We start from the raw sequence: 14,272 nt of genomic DNA, 5'->3' as shown, positions 1-14,272 counted from the left end.
ACTCACCAATTATTAAGATTTTGTTTAATATTTTCAATAAAGTTGAATAATTCTCTCAAAAAAAGAACTTTCTATTTTTTGTTGCTATTATAAATAATATTTTAAAAAATTATACTTTGTTTTAGTTAGTTACTAGAAATGGAACTGACATATGTAAACTGATTTTATATCCAGCTACCAAATAAACCCTCTTTTTAATTCTGATAACTTATAATTTTTTTGGAATTTTCTAAAGAGGCAATCATATAATCTAAAACAAAGTTAAATTTTCTTGAACATAACAGGAGACATTGTAATATTTTAGGGTTAATTACAAAGTTTGGAGTAGATTTTTATGAGGCTGCCCTTTATTAGGTTAAAGAAGTTTCTATTCCCGGTAAGTTCAGAGACTTCTTTTAAAATCAGGAATGGATGTTAAATTTTATCAAATAGAAAAATAAATAGTTTACTATCATTTATGCTGTATTGCACAAGGTTTGATATGTGGTTCATTCAGATCTAAATATGTTTTAATTTTCATTATCATTCATTGTTGGCCCATGAGTTGTTTAATACTGTGTTTTAAAATTTCCAAATACCTGAGGTTTTTCTAGTTATCATTTTGTTGTTGATTTCTAAATTATTGTGTTGTAGTTGGAGAACGGTTGCAACACTCTGTATATGTTCCTTACATCAAACTTGCTAATCATCCTGTTCATTTTTCTGTATTCTTATTGATTTATGTGTGTCATACCAATTATTGAAAGAGGTGTTGAAATATCCAAAAATGATGCTGAATTTGTCAATTTCACCTTATAATTTTGTCAGATTTTGCTTATAATAGCCTAGCTCTAAAACATGTATATTTTTTATTTTTAGAGCTATGTTATTAGATCTTACTTTTGTTAAATATATGTGTATGTGTGTATCACCAACACCTGGAGAGGGGACTATGAACGGCCATGAGTACTAGGAGGTGAGGGTTGTGGAAGACAGGGAGGCTGGCTAATGCAACCTCCTTTAGAATCTCCTTCAGTGAGGGGCTGTTGGCGGCAAACGCACTGGTTTTGTCTGAAAGTATTTTTACTTTACCTTTGATCTTGAAAGATGATTACGCAGTTCTAGTTTGATAGTTATTTTCTCTGAGTACTTTGAAGATATTATTCCACTGGCCTCTGTGTTTCATTGTTTCAGTTGAAAATTTAGCTGTCAGGCTAATTTTAGGTAATATCTATTTTATCTCTGGCTGCTTTTAGGATTTCTCTTAGATTTTGTTCTGTATTTCACTATAGAAAGTTAGGTGTGGATTTCATTTTAATTATGTTTCTTTGAATTCTTGAGATTCTAGAATATAAGCCTTGAAGTCTTTAAACAATTCTGGAAAATTCTAAGCCTTTATCTCTGCAAAAATTGCCTCTCCATCATTTTCTGTAGACTTTCCTCTTGAAATCTGGATTAGATGCACCCTGCACCTTCTCATTCTGACTGCCATGTGTCTCAACTTCTCTTTAATATTTTCATCTCCTCTTGCATTGATTACTGAATAATTTCTTTGGGTTTGCCTTCCACTTCACTAGTTTTCTCTTCAGCTGTGTCTAATGTGGTGTTCAATCTGTCCACTAAGTTTACATTTCAATGAAACCCTAAATATGATTTTTAAAGTAAAAAATTATCTTTTAAAATCTATCTGCTTGATATTTTGATAGTCTTTTTTACACACACACAGCTTTCCTTTATTTTGTTAGAGATGTTAACATGCTCATTTCAGGCTCTACGAGGATTCAGTATTGGAAGTCTGACTGCTGTCTGCTGCTTTGCTGGCTGTCCAGTTGTTGGTGTGCCAGATGATTTATGATTATTGTTCCATGCTGTCTATAATTTTGTCCGTGGGGATTGTTTGAGATCTAAGTTGAAGTGGTGTTCTCCTGCAAGGATCTGTGCTCATTTCTGCAAGCTGTCTGGGGACCTGTCAATCTGGGACCACTGTACTTTGTGCTGTCCACCTGAGGTTCGTCAGGTTCCACAAGGAGCATACATTCTGGCTGCGACTTGCTTAAGGACCAGCCGGTGCTTACTAATTCTCAGGGGAGTTATTTTTCCTCCCTTCATTCAAGCTGAGGTCAAATCAGGTGATTTTCCTCATTTTTGTCCTCAGCACGGAGAACACATTTCTCATTGTCTTGCACTGAGTGGAGCCCTCTGGGGTTCCAAATCTATGTGGGTTTCCTAGGCTTATCTCTTGCCCCACAAATCTGTCAGAATGAAAGCCCCAGGTAGCCAGGGCCTGGACAGGCACCCTGGGAGCAAACCCTTCAGTTAAAAGTATTATTCCATGAGGCTGGCTGTTTTATGCCAGAGGGTGCCTGGGAGTGTCTAGTAAGCCATTCCGATGTCCATCAGCATTTTTTAAACAAATGGAAAAAGTGAGATGGAATTCAGGTTGAAAGTTAGGGACTTTGGGAGAAGTGTTCCAGGCATCGGTCCTGTGTCACGAGCAGAGCTTTCCAGCTGGGGTGAGAAGGTGACTCAACCAGAGGAAGGGGCTTTGTGGAAGGAGGTGTGCATAGAAGGAGGCACTGAGGGAGAAGAAAGGCTTGTGTGAGCTCTTTCTGGGCATGGGGCACGATGGAAGCAGAAAAGAGAAGAGAAGTTGAAGGACGTGTCCTCTCTAAGCTGAATCTGCCCTGACGGCAAGGGACAAATAGTAACAGCATTGAGAGGGATGAGGGTGAGGAAGCTGTTTTTAGCCCCACACTGTGCTGGGATAGGAGACAAATCCTATTTCCCTGCTGACTTAGAGACGGAACCAGAGGCTGCACGCACTGCGTTTATCCCCAAAGAGTGAGCACCGGGGCTTGTGATAAACATGCGCCCCCTCTGGCAGCCACTTGTCCTGGCCCTGGGAGGGGCACCCAGGAGTCTGGACAGGATGTCGCTCATTTCCTGAACCCGATCTCCTTCAACTATTGAGCCCCTACTGCATGCATGTGTTGTTCTAGGTCTAGGAGATGCAGAGCAGGTTGGCACGGCATTTCAGCCTAATTGGGCACACACCAGCAAAGAACAACGTGTGGTGGTGTGTGAGTGTTGAAGTGTCTTGTACATGGATCGGTACTTTCGGATGATCAAAATGCACCTTCCCAGGAAGCGCGTGGAATGAAGGGAGGTTTGAAACAACATCCGAGCAACCTCAGAGCATTTCTCTCTGTCATGTCTTCTTCCATCTCAGGGCGCAAGGTGGGAGTTACCACTTTCTTTCCCTTCTTTCCTGACTCTTTCAAAAGATCTGAAGTTTTCTGGAGAAGTGTGCTTTTTTTTTTTTTTATTTTTTATTGATGTTTTAATAGTTTATAACATTGTGAAATTTTGGTTGTACATTTTTGTTTGTCCATCACCATATACATGTCTCCCTTTACCCCTTGTGCCCACTCCCTACCCCCATTGCCCCTGGTAACCACAATACAGTTTTCTCTGTCCATGTGTTGGTTTATATTCCACACATGAGTGAGATCATACAGTGTTTGTCTTTCTCCTTCTGGCTTATTTCGCTTAACATAATACCCTCCAGGCCCATCCATGTTGTTGCAAATGGGATGATTTTGTTTTTTTTTATGGCTGAGTAGTATTCCATTGTGTATATATACCACATTTTCTTAATCCAATCATCAGTCAAGGGACACTGAGGTTGCTTCCACTTCTTGGCTATAGTGAATAATGCTGCAATGAACATAGGGGTGCATAAGCCTCTTTGGATTGTTGATTTCAGGTTCGTTGGATAGATTCCCAGTAATGGGATAGCTGGACTATAGGGTATTTCTATTTTTAATTCTTTGAGGAATCGCCATACCGTTTTCCATAGAGGCTGCACCAATTTGCATTCCCACCAGCTGTGTATGAGGGTTCCTGTTTCTCCACATCCTCTCCATCATTTGTTGTTTTTTGTCTTGGTGATTATAGCCATTCTAATCGGCGTGAGGTGATATCTTAGTGTTGTTTTGATTTGCATTTCCCTGATGATTAGTGATGTTGAGCATCTTTTCATGTGCCTATTGGCCATCTGTATATCTTCTTTGGAGAAGTGTCTGTTCATTTCCTCTGTCCATTTTTTGATCGGGTTGTTTGTTTTTTTGTTGTTCAGTTGTGTGAGTTCTTTGTATATTATGGAGATTAACCCCTTGTCAGATATATGTTTTGCAAATATTTTTGGAGAAGTGTGCTTTTTAAAGAAAGTGCCTGTTAATGCCCTTGACAAATTCACGTCCCAGCCCCACGGCTGTCTATCCTTCAGCCATGACATCTGCTTGGCTGAGTGTCTTTCTCACTTTCAGACCTAACCCTCCCTGACTCCAGTAAAAGCCTTTGCTGCTCTGCGCTCAGCCTTCCAGCCTCTGACTTGGAGCTCTGTGGTGACATTTCAAGGCAAAAGGCTTCTGACGCTGTCTTTGTTATCATGCTGCAAATGTCACCAGATGACTGTTCACGGACAACCTTGCTTTCTTCACTGCCACATTTAAAAAATCAATTTTTAGAAACTAGTTATAACAACATCAACAAAAATAATCCAGTGCCTGGTTTTCCTGTCCCCGACCTTCAGAAGCCCAGATGTGGGAGTGCCACCGATGCTCTGGATGAAGGTGGATGTGTCCTCTGCTCGCTCAGCCCTCTGATTTATGACTGCGGTTCATCAGAAGCAGGGTCTGCGGCCATTGGGGCAGCTCCCATTCAGAGACTCCAGGGTCCATTCCTCCCCAACATGTGCGTGGGGATGGGCGTCTTGGGTCCAGGACAGTAACCACACCCTCAAACGGGGTGGACATTAGGGGCTACACTGCCAGTGTGTCCCTCTGGGGATGAGGCACCTCTAAGTGCTGGCGTCTCTGGTCACTTGATGACCATCCATGTTGCCAAAAGGGTTTGTCTTTGGAAAACAGGCAAATGATCCCCAGGTGAAAGAGCTCTCTAGGGAGGCAGAAGGCCCAGCCGACACATCCGCCAGTGCTCTGGGAACAGTGATGACCTGGAGTGTGACAAAGCCGAATGGGCTCCGTCCACAGGAGGAGGGGAGGTGGCATTGCTCACCCACCCAGAGTCGTCCTGGCCATCAGAGCCCGTCTGTGAACATGACCCAGTCTCCTTGTGCACGAGGATGGCTCCATGCGAGCCGGGCACTTTCACAGGGAGAGAGGAATTGAAATGTCCATCATCAACTGCAGAAATCAGTCCCCAGCCCGTTAGGGAAGGCTGGTGACCATGCCCAACAAAGACTTTTTGGTAGCAGACCTTCAGGGTGTGTAGAATGTTCTCTCCACCAGAGAGAATTCTGCCCCCACTGCTCACCATGAGTTACCCTCTGCGTTCCTTAGAGCCGGCTGACAGGTGAGGGCGCAGTGGGGACTTCTGGCTCCGCTTCGCCCCTAGGAGGCTGCAGGTGGTGGGAACCATCAGGCAGTACTGGAGGGAGCAGGAGCTGGTGTAACTAGTTAGGAAAGTAACTCAGCTTTGTTTTGGAAACGAACTGGTGTACACCCAAACCCCAGTGATTCCACCCGTGGTTAATAACCCTGGAGAGAAATACACCATGTTCTGAGCAGCCCCATTTGTACAGCAAGAGCTGGAGGCAACCTGAACATCTAGCAAAAGAAGAATAAAAAAACACGATCTGGAATATTCCTACAATGGAACATTGGAGAGCAGAGGACATCAATGAACTATAGCTATGTGCCTTGACGTGGACGAATTTCAAAAATATAACATTAAATGGAAAAAAAAGATTCTCTCTTAAAGTTCAAAACCAGGCAAAACTGAAAAATACGTCACTTAAGATATTGTGTTAGTCTGGGTTCTCCAGAGAAACGGAACCAATAGGAAATATATATGTATATATTTACTATGAGGAATTGGCTCATGCCACCAACACTTATTATTATCTTATTATATTTATAATAAATATAATTATATAATTTTTAAAAACATAATTCAAGTACTTTAAATAAATGCAATTATAATAGTCATGATCATGTTATAATAAACCTATTTCATTATAGTGGGCGTGGTTTTAATTTGCATTTCCCCGACGACTAAAGATGATGAGCTCTTTTCATGTGTTTACTGGACATGTGCGTATCACTTTGGAGAAATGTCGATTCAGACCTCTCGCCTATTTAAAAACTCAGTTGTCTTTTTACTGTCAAGTTGTAAGAGTTCTTTACATATTCCAGACACTAGACCTTGACCAGATATATAATTTGCAAATGTTTTCTCCCATTCTGTGGGTGGTCTTTTCATTTTCTTGGTCGTGTCCTTTGAGACACAAACACTTTTCATTTTGATGAAGTCCAAGTACTGCTTTTCTTTGGTCCCTGTGCTTCAGTTGTCAGAGCTAAGAAACCTTGCACGATCGGAGGCACAAGACTCACATCGATGTTTCCCTCTTCATTTAGTTCTCTGATTCATTCTGAGTTAATTTTTGAGCATTGTGTGAGGCAGGGTCAGCTTCACCTCTTGCTTGTAGATCCCAGCTGTCCTGGCACCACTACGTGGAGACCCTTCTCCTCTGAACCATCCTGGTGCCCTTGCCAAAAATCAGTTGGCCATAATGTAAGGGTTCATTTCTGGGCTCTGGATTCCTCTCCATTCATCTGTTTGTCTATCCTCACGCCGTAGCACGCTGTCTTGTCACGACAGCTTGGTAATGTGTTTTAAAATCAGAAGTGTGAGTCCTCCAAATTAGTTCTTGTTTTCAAGATTATTGAAATAATTTTCAAGAATGTGTGGCTAATCTGGGTCCCTTGCATTTTCATATGAATTTTAGGATCAGCTAGTCAATTTCTGCAAACAAGGCAGCTGGGATTCTGACGGGGTCGCCTTGACTCTTAGGTCAGTTTGGGGAGCAACAGCAATGCTAACCACTGACACCACCAGGTGTTCTGACCCAGGGCCACAGCCGTCCTCCTGCTTGTTCGGGTCTCCTTTCTGCCAGCGACGTGGCTTTCAGTTCACTGCCCTCCTCTGTGCTCTATTCCTTTGATGTCATTGGAGGAGGAATTACTTTCTTAATTTCATTTTGGGGTTGCTCATTGCTAGTTATAGAAACAAAATAGCTTTTGCATATTGATCTTGTATCCTGTAGCCTTACTGAACATGTCTATCAGCTCTAATAGTCGTCAGTGGACTGTCAGGATTTTTTATGTACGAGACCACGGCATCTGTGAAGGTGGCTTTTCTTCTTCCTTCCATTCTGGATGCCTTTTATTTCTTTTTCTTGACTAACTGCCCTATTTTATTTAATTTTATTCTTTAAAGAGCACACACACTTCACATATACACTCTTTTGCATGTATTATTATATTTTACCTTAAAAGAAGTTAAAAGGAAGGTAAGCATTTTTTGAAAGGTTTCTGGCTAACAGTCCCACTGCAGCCTCTCCAGTCTCCCATCCCCACAGTGGTTCTGGAGACGCAGGCACAGGAGGAAGGTCAGAGCAACACCGGACCAAAGGCCACCTTGCTGCCAGCACCTGAAACCTGCCCTCTCCCCTTGGCATCGACAACCCCGTCTGGGCAGGTGTGATCCTGGTGAATAAAAGTTGCCCCTGGAGGTGGAGAAAGAGAACAGTGGGCCGCGTGGTGTGGGAAGCGAACTGAAGGAAGACGTGTAATCCTGGAGGGTATTCGAGCCATGCTGGACGATGCCTGCAAGACGCTGGGAGTTGAGCATCTCTCTTGGACACATGTGTTCTGAGCCAGGTTCTGTGTGGAGTAGAAGCCGTGACAGTCAACCAAACAGCACTCCTGGCGACACGGAGGGTAGTGAGGGGTCAGCCGCGAAAACAACCAACAACGAGGCAAGAGTTCGCAAGGCCGAGACAAGGTGGGAGAGGACGTGGGATCCTGCGCAGACAGGGTGGCCAGGGAGCCCTCTCCAGGGCGAGGCTTATGCTGAGCCCGACGGGAGAGCAGGGGGGTGCCTCAGGGCACGTGCGAAGCCCCCGAGCAGGGAAGCAGCGGGCCTGCTCCAAGCACTGAGAAGAGGAGCTGGCCAGGAGGCCGCGGAGGGTCAGAGGCCCTGCGTGCTGGTCGGCCAGGAGCATGGTCTTGTCTTAGAGGCAGTGAGTAGTGACGCATAATCGAGAAGGGCCCTGGTGCTCATTGGGAGACTGCACTGCTCCAGTCCACTCCACTCTGAGCACCAGCAGACCTCTCTTCCTTTGAGGATGAGTTAAGTTTTTTGTGTGTGTGTGTGTGTGAGGAAGATGAGCCCTGAGCTAACATCTGTTGCCAATCCTCCTCTTTTTGCTGAGGAAGACTGGCCCTGGGCTAACATCCGTGCCCGTCTTCCTCTACTTTATATGTGGGACGCCTCCACAGCACGGCTTGATAAGCAGTGCGCATAAGTCTTCGCCAGGGATCCGAACTTGCGAACCCCGGGCCGCCAAAGTGGAGCACACGAACGTAACCGCTACACCACCGGGCTGGCCCAGGACGAATAAGTTTTAAAAATCTCAATGTGGAAGCCTTTAAAAAACATGGAATAAGAGAAACCATCCTTTAAAGTTATAAAGTTCGAGAACCTGAAGGAAACTTTAGAAGAGTTGCGTGCTCCCAACAGGATGCAACAGAACATGCAGAAGCATCTGCAGCCCAGGACTAGACTGCCAGGTGGACGCGAGGAGGGGAGAGGCGACCAGAGGGAATGCGCAGGGAAGCCCCTCTGCAGCCCATGACCGAGTTCCACCATGAAGGGAGCAAGAGGACCAGCGTGGAGACGAGGGGGCTGGCACCCCAGGAAAGTTCCGCCAGAATCCAGGACGGAGGACAAAGGGATAAGTGATGAGAAGTGACAGATAATGGAGAACAAAGAGTTTCTCCCAGAAAACCCAGAATAACTAGGACGAAAGCAACAATCAAAGATAATTTAAGGTAAAAATATTCATGCATGCAGACCAGTTCCTAAACAAAAATCTCCAAAAAGACACACTATCCAAGGAAATCCTGAAATGAAACAAAATTATGAAGATAAAATCCTGAAAGTGTTCTGGAGGGAAGAGCTGGAACACAAAAGCAGCAGGGCTCCACTCTTCTTGTGGCATTTGTGCTGCCAGACGGTGGGGCATGGTCTCCGGGACGGACGGGGAAGTACTCCACCTAAGTGGTCCTTCGTGGGACAAGACCACCAGGGGCTCAGAAGCCATATCAACTTACCTTCCTAAGACAAGCAATAGTCAAACCAGACTGGCATCTCAGGAATCGTGAAGCTGTGGTTAAAATACCAGAGGGTCTTAGTCTGGTGCCAACCGGGGTGAATTCTACCAGGTGGGGCGGCCACCATGCTCACTCCCGTCTGTTCCCGAGTGGGAAAGGGATTCTCCCCCAAATTTGTGTAGAGCTTTTTCTTTCCAAATAACCTCCTAAAACTGGTGTTATTTCTCTCTCATGTTTGCTACAAAGGATCCCAGATACTTTCAAAAGAGAGGCTGTGACGCCATGCCTCGTGCCTGAGGGTGTCCCTCTCACCTCCTGCGGGGTCGCAGGGACCAACATGACCGTCCTTTTATTACAAAGAACCAGGCTGTTCTGTGCATCTTCACAACGCACACTGAGCGACTGTATTCATTGTCCTCATCTTTTATTATGGAAAATTTCAAACACACACAAGTAGGCAGAACTCCAGCTTGATTAGTGAAAAATCGCGGCTGACTGTTCTCACCAACACCTCAACCCACTCCACTCACCTTGAATTATTTTGATGCAAATCCCAGACACCATATCATCTTGTCCACAAATATTTCAGTACGTTCTCTAAAAAATTGGGAATCTTAAAAAAGCACAACTTCACCTAAGTGAAGAATAATCCATTAATGTCAAATATCTACTGTCCATTTAAAATTCCAATGGTGTCATGCTGTGTCTGTGTACTTCCAGTTTGTTTGAGTCAGGATTCAAACAAGACCACGCGCCAGGATTGGCTAACAAGCTTCTTTAGTCAATAGGTTCTCCCCATCTTTTCTTCTTCTTGCAAATCATCTTTTGAAGAAACTAGGTTGTTCACCTGTAGGAGTTTCCAACAGTCTGGATTTTGCATGTTGGATATTGATGATGAAAAGACACGGAGGAACCTTAAATGCACGTTACTAAATGCAAGAAGCCACATACTGAATGGGCCACACGTGTGTGATCCCAGCTCTGTTACGTTCTGGAAAGGCAAAACTACAGAGACAGTGAAAAGACTGGCGGTGGCCGGGGGTGGGGAGGGAGGGAGGCTGGGGGAGCACAGAGGATCTCCAGGGTGTTGGAAAGACTCCGTGTGACACTAGAATGATGGAGACGTGTCCTTACACATCTGTCCAAACCCAGGATGTACGGCCCCCAGAGCCCTGCTGTGAACCACGGACTGTGGGTGATGATGCTGTGTCCGCGCTGGTCCACCAGATGCCCCATCTGGTAGGGATGTTGACAACAGGGAGGCTGTGTGTGGGGGGCAGGGAGTAAGTGGGAACTCTCTGTACCTTCCACTTAGTTTGGCTGTGAACCTAAGACTGCTCTAGAAAATAGTCTACAAACACAATACACATAAAAGACCCAAACGACACACTGAGACGTTACCATGGTTCCATTTGGTGGCAGGATTACAGCACTTTTCTCCTTCGTCTTTGACATTTGACATGTCAAAATGTCGTTAATTTTTTTTTTTTTTTTTTTGTGAGGAAGATCAGCCCTGAGCTAACATCCATGCCAATCCTCCTCTTTTTGCTGAGGAACATTGGCCCGGAGTTAACATTCGCGCCAGACTTCCTCCACTTTATGTGGGACGCCGCCATAGCATGGCCTGACAAGCGGTGCATCGATGTGCGCCCGGGATCCGAACCCAGACTGCCAGCAGTGGAGAGTGCGCACTTAACCGCTATGCCATGGGGCCGGCCCCCTAGATCAATTTTTAAATGACAAATGATTGCAGGACAGTACAGCGGATGCCGGACGTGATGGTCAGCTCTGGGTGGGGACGAGCTGTCTTCTTCTGTCTCCTTTTCTGAACTTGGAAGGTTTCTACCCGGGTGGCCCTTTCAAAGTGGAAAAGCTTTATTTAAAACCCAGGCTGTACCCCTGAACATGAGCGTGCACGTGTGCCCACACGCACGCACAGGGCGGCACACAGCAGTCAAGCGCTGGACTGCTGGATTAAATCTCATTTAAAAAATAACAGCTTTTGGGGCCGCCCCGTGGCTTAGCGGTTGAGTGCGCGCGCTCCGCTGCTGGCGGCCCGGGTTCGGGTCCTGGGCGCGCACCGATGCGCTGCTTCTCCAGCCATGCTGGGGCCGCATCCCACATGCAGCAGCTAGAAGGATGTGCAGCTGTGGCATGCAACTATCTGCTGGGGCTTTGGGGAAAAAAAAAAAAAAAAACAGCTTTATTGAGATACAATTCACATACCGTGACGCTGGCCCTTCTGGCATACAACTGGGTGATTTTTGGTGCATTCAGTGAAAATGTCCCCTAGGCTCTCCAGGCCAGAGCCTACCCTGGCTTTTCGGGTCGTCCAGAGAGCACAGGGGATTGGGCGTGTTGGGGTCCCCGCCGGACCCCTCAGCAGCCCTCTGGCCCCGACTCCAGGTTCCCATGGTGGATCGGTGCAGACTGGGTAGGACCTGGCTGGCCGTGCACATGGGCACCACAGCAGGGCCTCCGCGCTAACAGCAGGTTTGCCCCCACGGCAGAGCTTCACCGTTGTTTGAAACCTTAACGTGAAAAACTCAGATGGGACATGAGATCCACTCATGTTTACCCAAAATGTCAACATTCCATTTCTCAAGGAAGTTAGGCAAACTTCATTAAATTTCCATTATTACAGATTTTTGAATGTTTGTAAATAAACGGCCTAAAATTTATCATCTACTTGTGCAAAGCTTTCTTGTGGACTTAAGGTGTTCTCTCTCCAAATTCTTGATCACAAATTCCTTACAGCCATTTTAAGCATAAAACCTGACGTTTAAATGTTCAGGACATCCGGTTAGGGTTAGGGTTAGGGTTTCCTATTAAATAGGGTTAGGGTTATGGTTTCTTATTACAATTTCTTTAAAAGATGTCATTTGGAACAGTTGCACAAATTACTCAGTGCTGGTCTTTTCTCTGACCCGAGTGCACAGTAAACACTTCTCTGCACCAACATCAAGGCTGTGGGTCCCGCCCAGGCAGCCCCTCCTGAGGGTGGTGTGACCACCTCTTTGGAGGGCTCGAGGATGCGATGGGGCCCCAAGCCTACTCTCCCACGGCACTGGCCCCGACTCTGGAAAAGCTGCATTTTAAGCAACTATCTGGTTTGCTCTGGTGTCAGGACCCACCCCAGACGTGTGTGCTTTAATCGAGGAAGGAGAGGGCAGGGGAGAGCCGCTGCCCCCACCGCCCCGGGGCCCCTCGCTCCCCCGACAGCTGCCCTGTCCCTCACGTTCCTAGGGAGGTGGGTGGGGGCGGGTGGAGGAAGGTTGAGTCCTCTGGGTTGAAAGGCGTGTTTTGCTCATTTGGGGCACAAATGCGTTGTTACCATTGACAAAAACACCAGTGGCCAGATGAGGAGGCAGGTGGACACTGAGGGGCCGGGGGCCTGGCCAGAGACCCCCATGGTGGCTGCGTGGTGGCTGCACCCAGGTCTCCCCATCTGTATTGGCTCTTTAGGTTTAAGAGCCCCTAGAGTACAGCTGAACCTTCTATGAAGTCAGAGCAGACACGGTGCGAGCCAAGCTGTCACCTGTGTCTGAAGTGACAGTCCAGAGCTGGCCCAGGCCAACGTCCAGACCCCTGCCCCTCTGCTGACGTTTGCTCCCAGGATGTGCCTGAGAGTCGAGTCCTCGACCCCTTCCTCCCCTCCCAGCGCACCAGTCACGACCCCTGGCATATTTTATGTCTCGGTCAACCAAACTGGAGGAGAGTGCTGCTTCCTTTGGGGTATCAATTTGTGAATCTATCTGTGTTTTCCTGCTCAATTCACCTCACATTCAGCCTGGGCTGGCAGGAGCCGCTCACAGGGCGGCGCTGGAAAGCACAGTCCGTCTGCAGACGGCAGCTCCAGGCAGCCTCTGGGCTTCCAAGGGCATCGTCCTGTCTTCACTGGGAGACCAGGTCCTGGGGTCAGTCTTTCCTCAAGTTCTATTGCCGTCGCTTTGCCGTGACCTGATGGAGCCCTGGGGACACGGGCCTCTGAGCAGTGAGGAGCCTCCTCACCCGTCTCCCTCCAGGGACCCCACAGGAAAAGGCCAAGCCCACCACGGGCAACCTGAGCCGCCAGCCTGCCAGGCTGCACGCTGAGATGCGGACGGCTTCTGTCACCAGCCTCCCGGGCGCCGTGGCCAGAGGAAGGTCCAGCAGGAGTAGAGGATGGTGACCACGGGGTGGGGCCCCACCTGCCACAGACACAAAAGGCAGGAGGGCACATGAGCAGCACCGTCTCACAGACGTGACAGCACAGGGCTGGTTCCCACCACGTTAGATCCCAAATAAACTCTTCCTACCGAGAGAACAATACTGCAAGACGTTTAATACTGAATCTTCTCAGAAATACCGGCCTAAGAGGCTGTTTTGTGTTTAAAGAGGAAATCGTGACATTATTCAGATTCACAATTCTATTGTCTCCATTTCTGTGCTAACACAGACCCATCAAAAAGAGGGTTTTCCCCTTTTCTGTACCACAGGAAAGATTTTGACTGGAAATCTTAGAGATTTTTATTGTCATCGTAGGGAGTGGAAAATCATTGTACCTACAGACACTCACCTTGGTGAGGAGAACCAGGCAAGGACTGTGCTTTGGTTCTTGGACATCTGCCTGCCCACACCTGTCCCCTACATCCCCCCCACCCCCCACACCATCCACGTCATCAGGAGTGTGGATGGAATTTGTACATCACGCCATGATGAGCAGAAGGCCTACCAAGAGTGCAGACAGCAAAAAAAAAGGCCAAACTGTGGGAGGATGATTCAGGTTCCCAGTGACGCCTGAGCATCTGGTGAACACCTGGATCCAGCTGTACCCGAAGCTCTGTCTACAACCTCTCAGACAAGTCAGTCAATATGGGAAGATAAGCCCAGTGGAGCTGTGACTCTGTTGCTTATAACTGGAAAGAGTATGAATAGTCCATAGCCTCAGCCTAAAACTTCACTTTTAATTTGGTAATTAACCCAGAAAATAGAAACAAAGAGGTTGTGCTGACCTCGAGTTGAAGTAGAAGGTACACCTTTAAATTTTTACAGAAATTCAACAAGGAAGTCTTCAATTAATGCCTCAAACCACTGTTTAAATAACACAGTGC

Source organism: Ceratotherium simum, chromosome 14 (genome assembly GCF_057802395.1).
Source record: "Ceratotherium simum simum isolate JZ-2026a chromosome 14, ASM5780239v1, whole genome shotgun sequence".
NCBI classification, from domain to species: domain Eukaryota; kingdom Metazoa; phylum Chordata; class Mammalia; order Perissodactyla; family Rhinocerotidae; genus Ceratotherium; species Ceratotherium simum.
Note: the sequence above shows the minus strand (reverse complement) of the source record.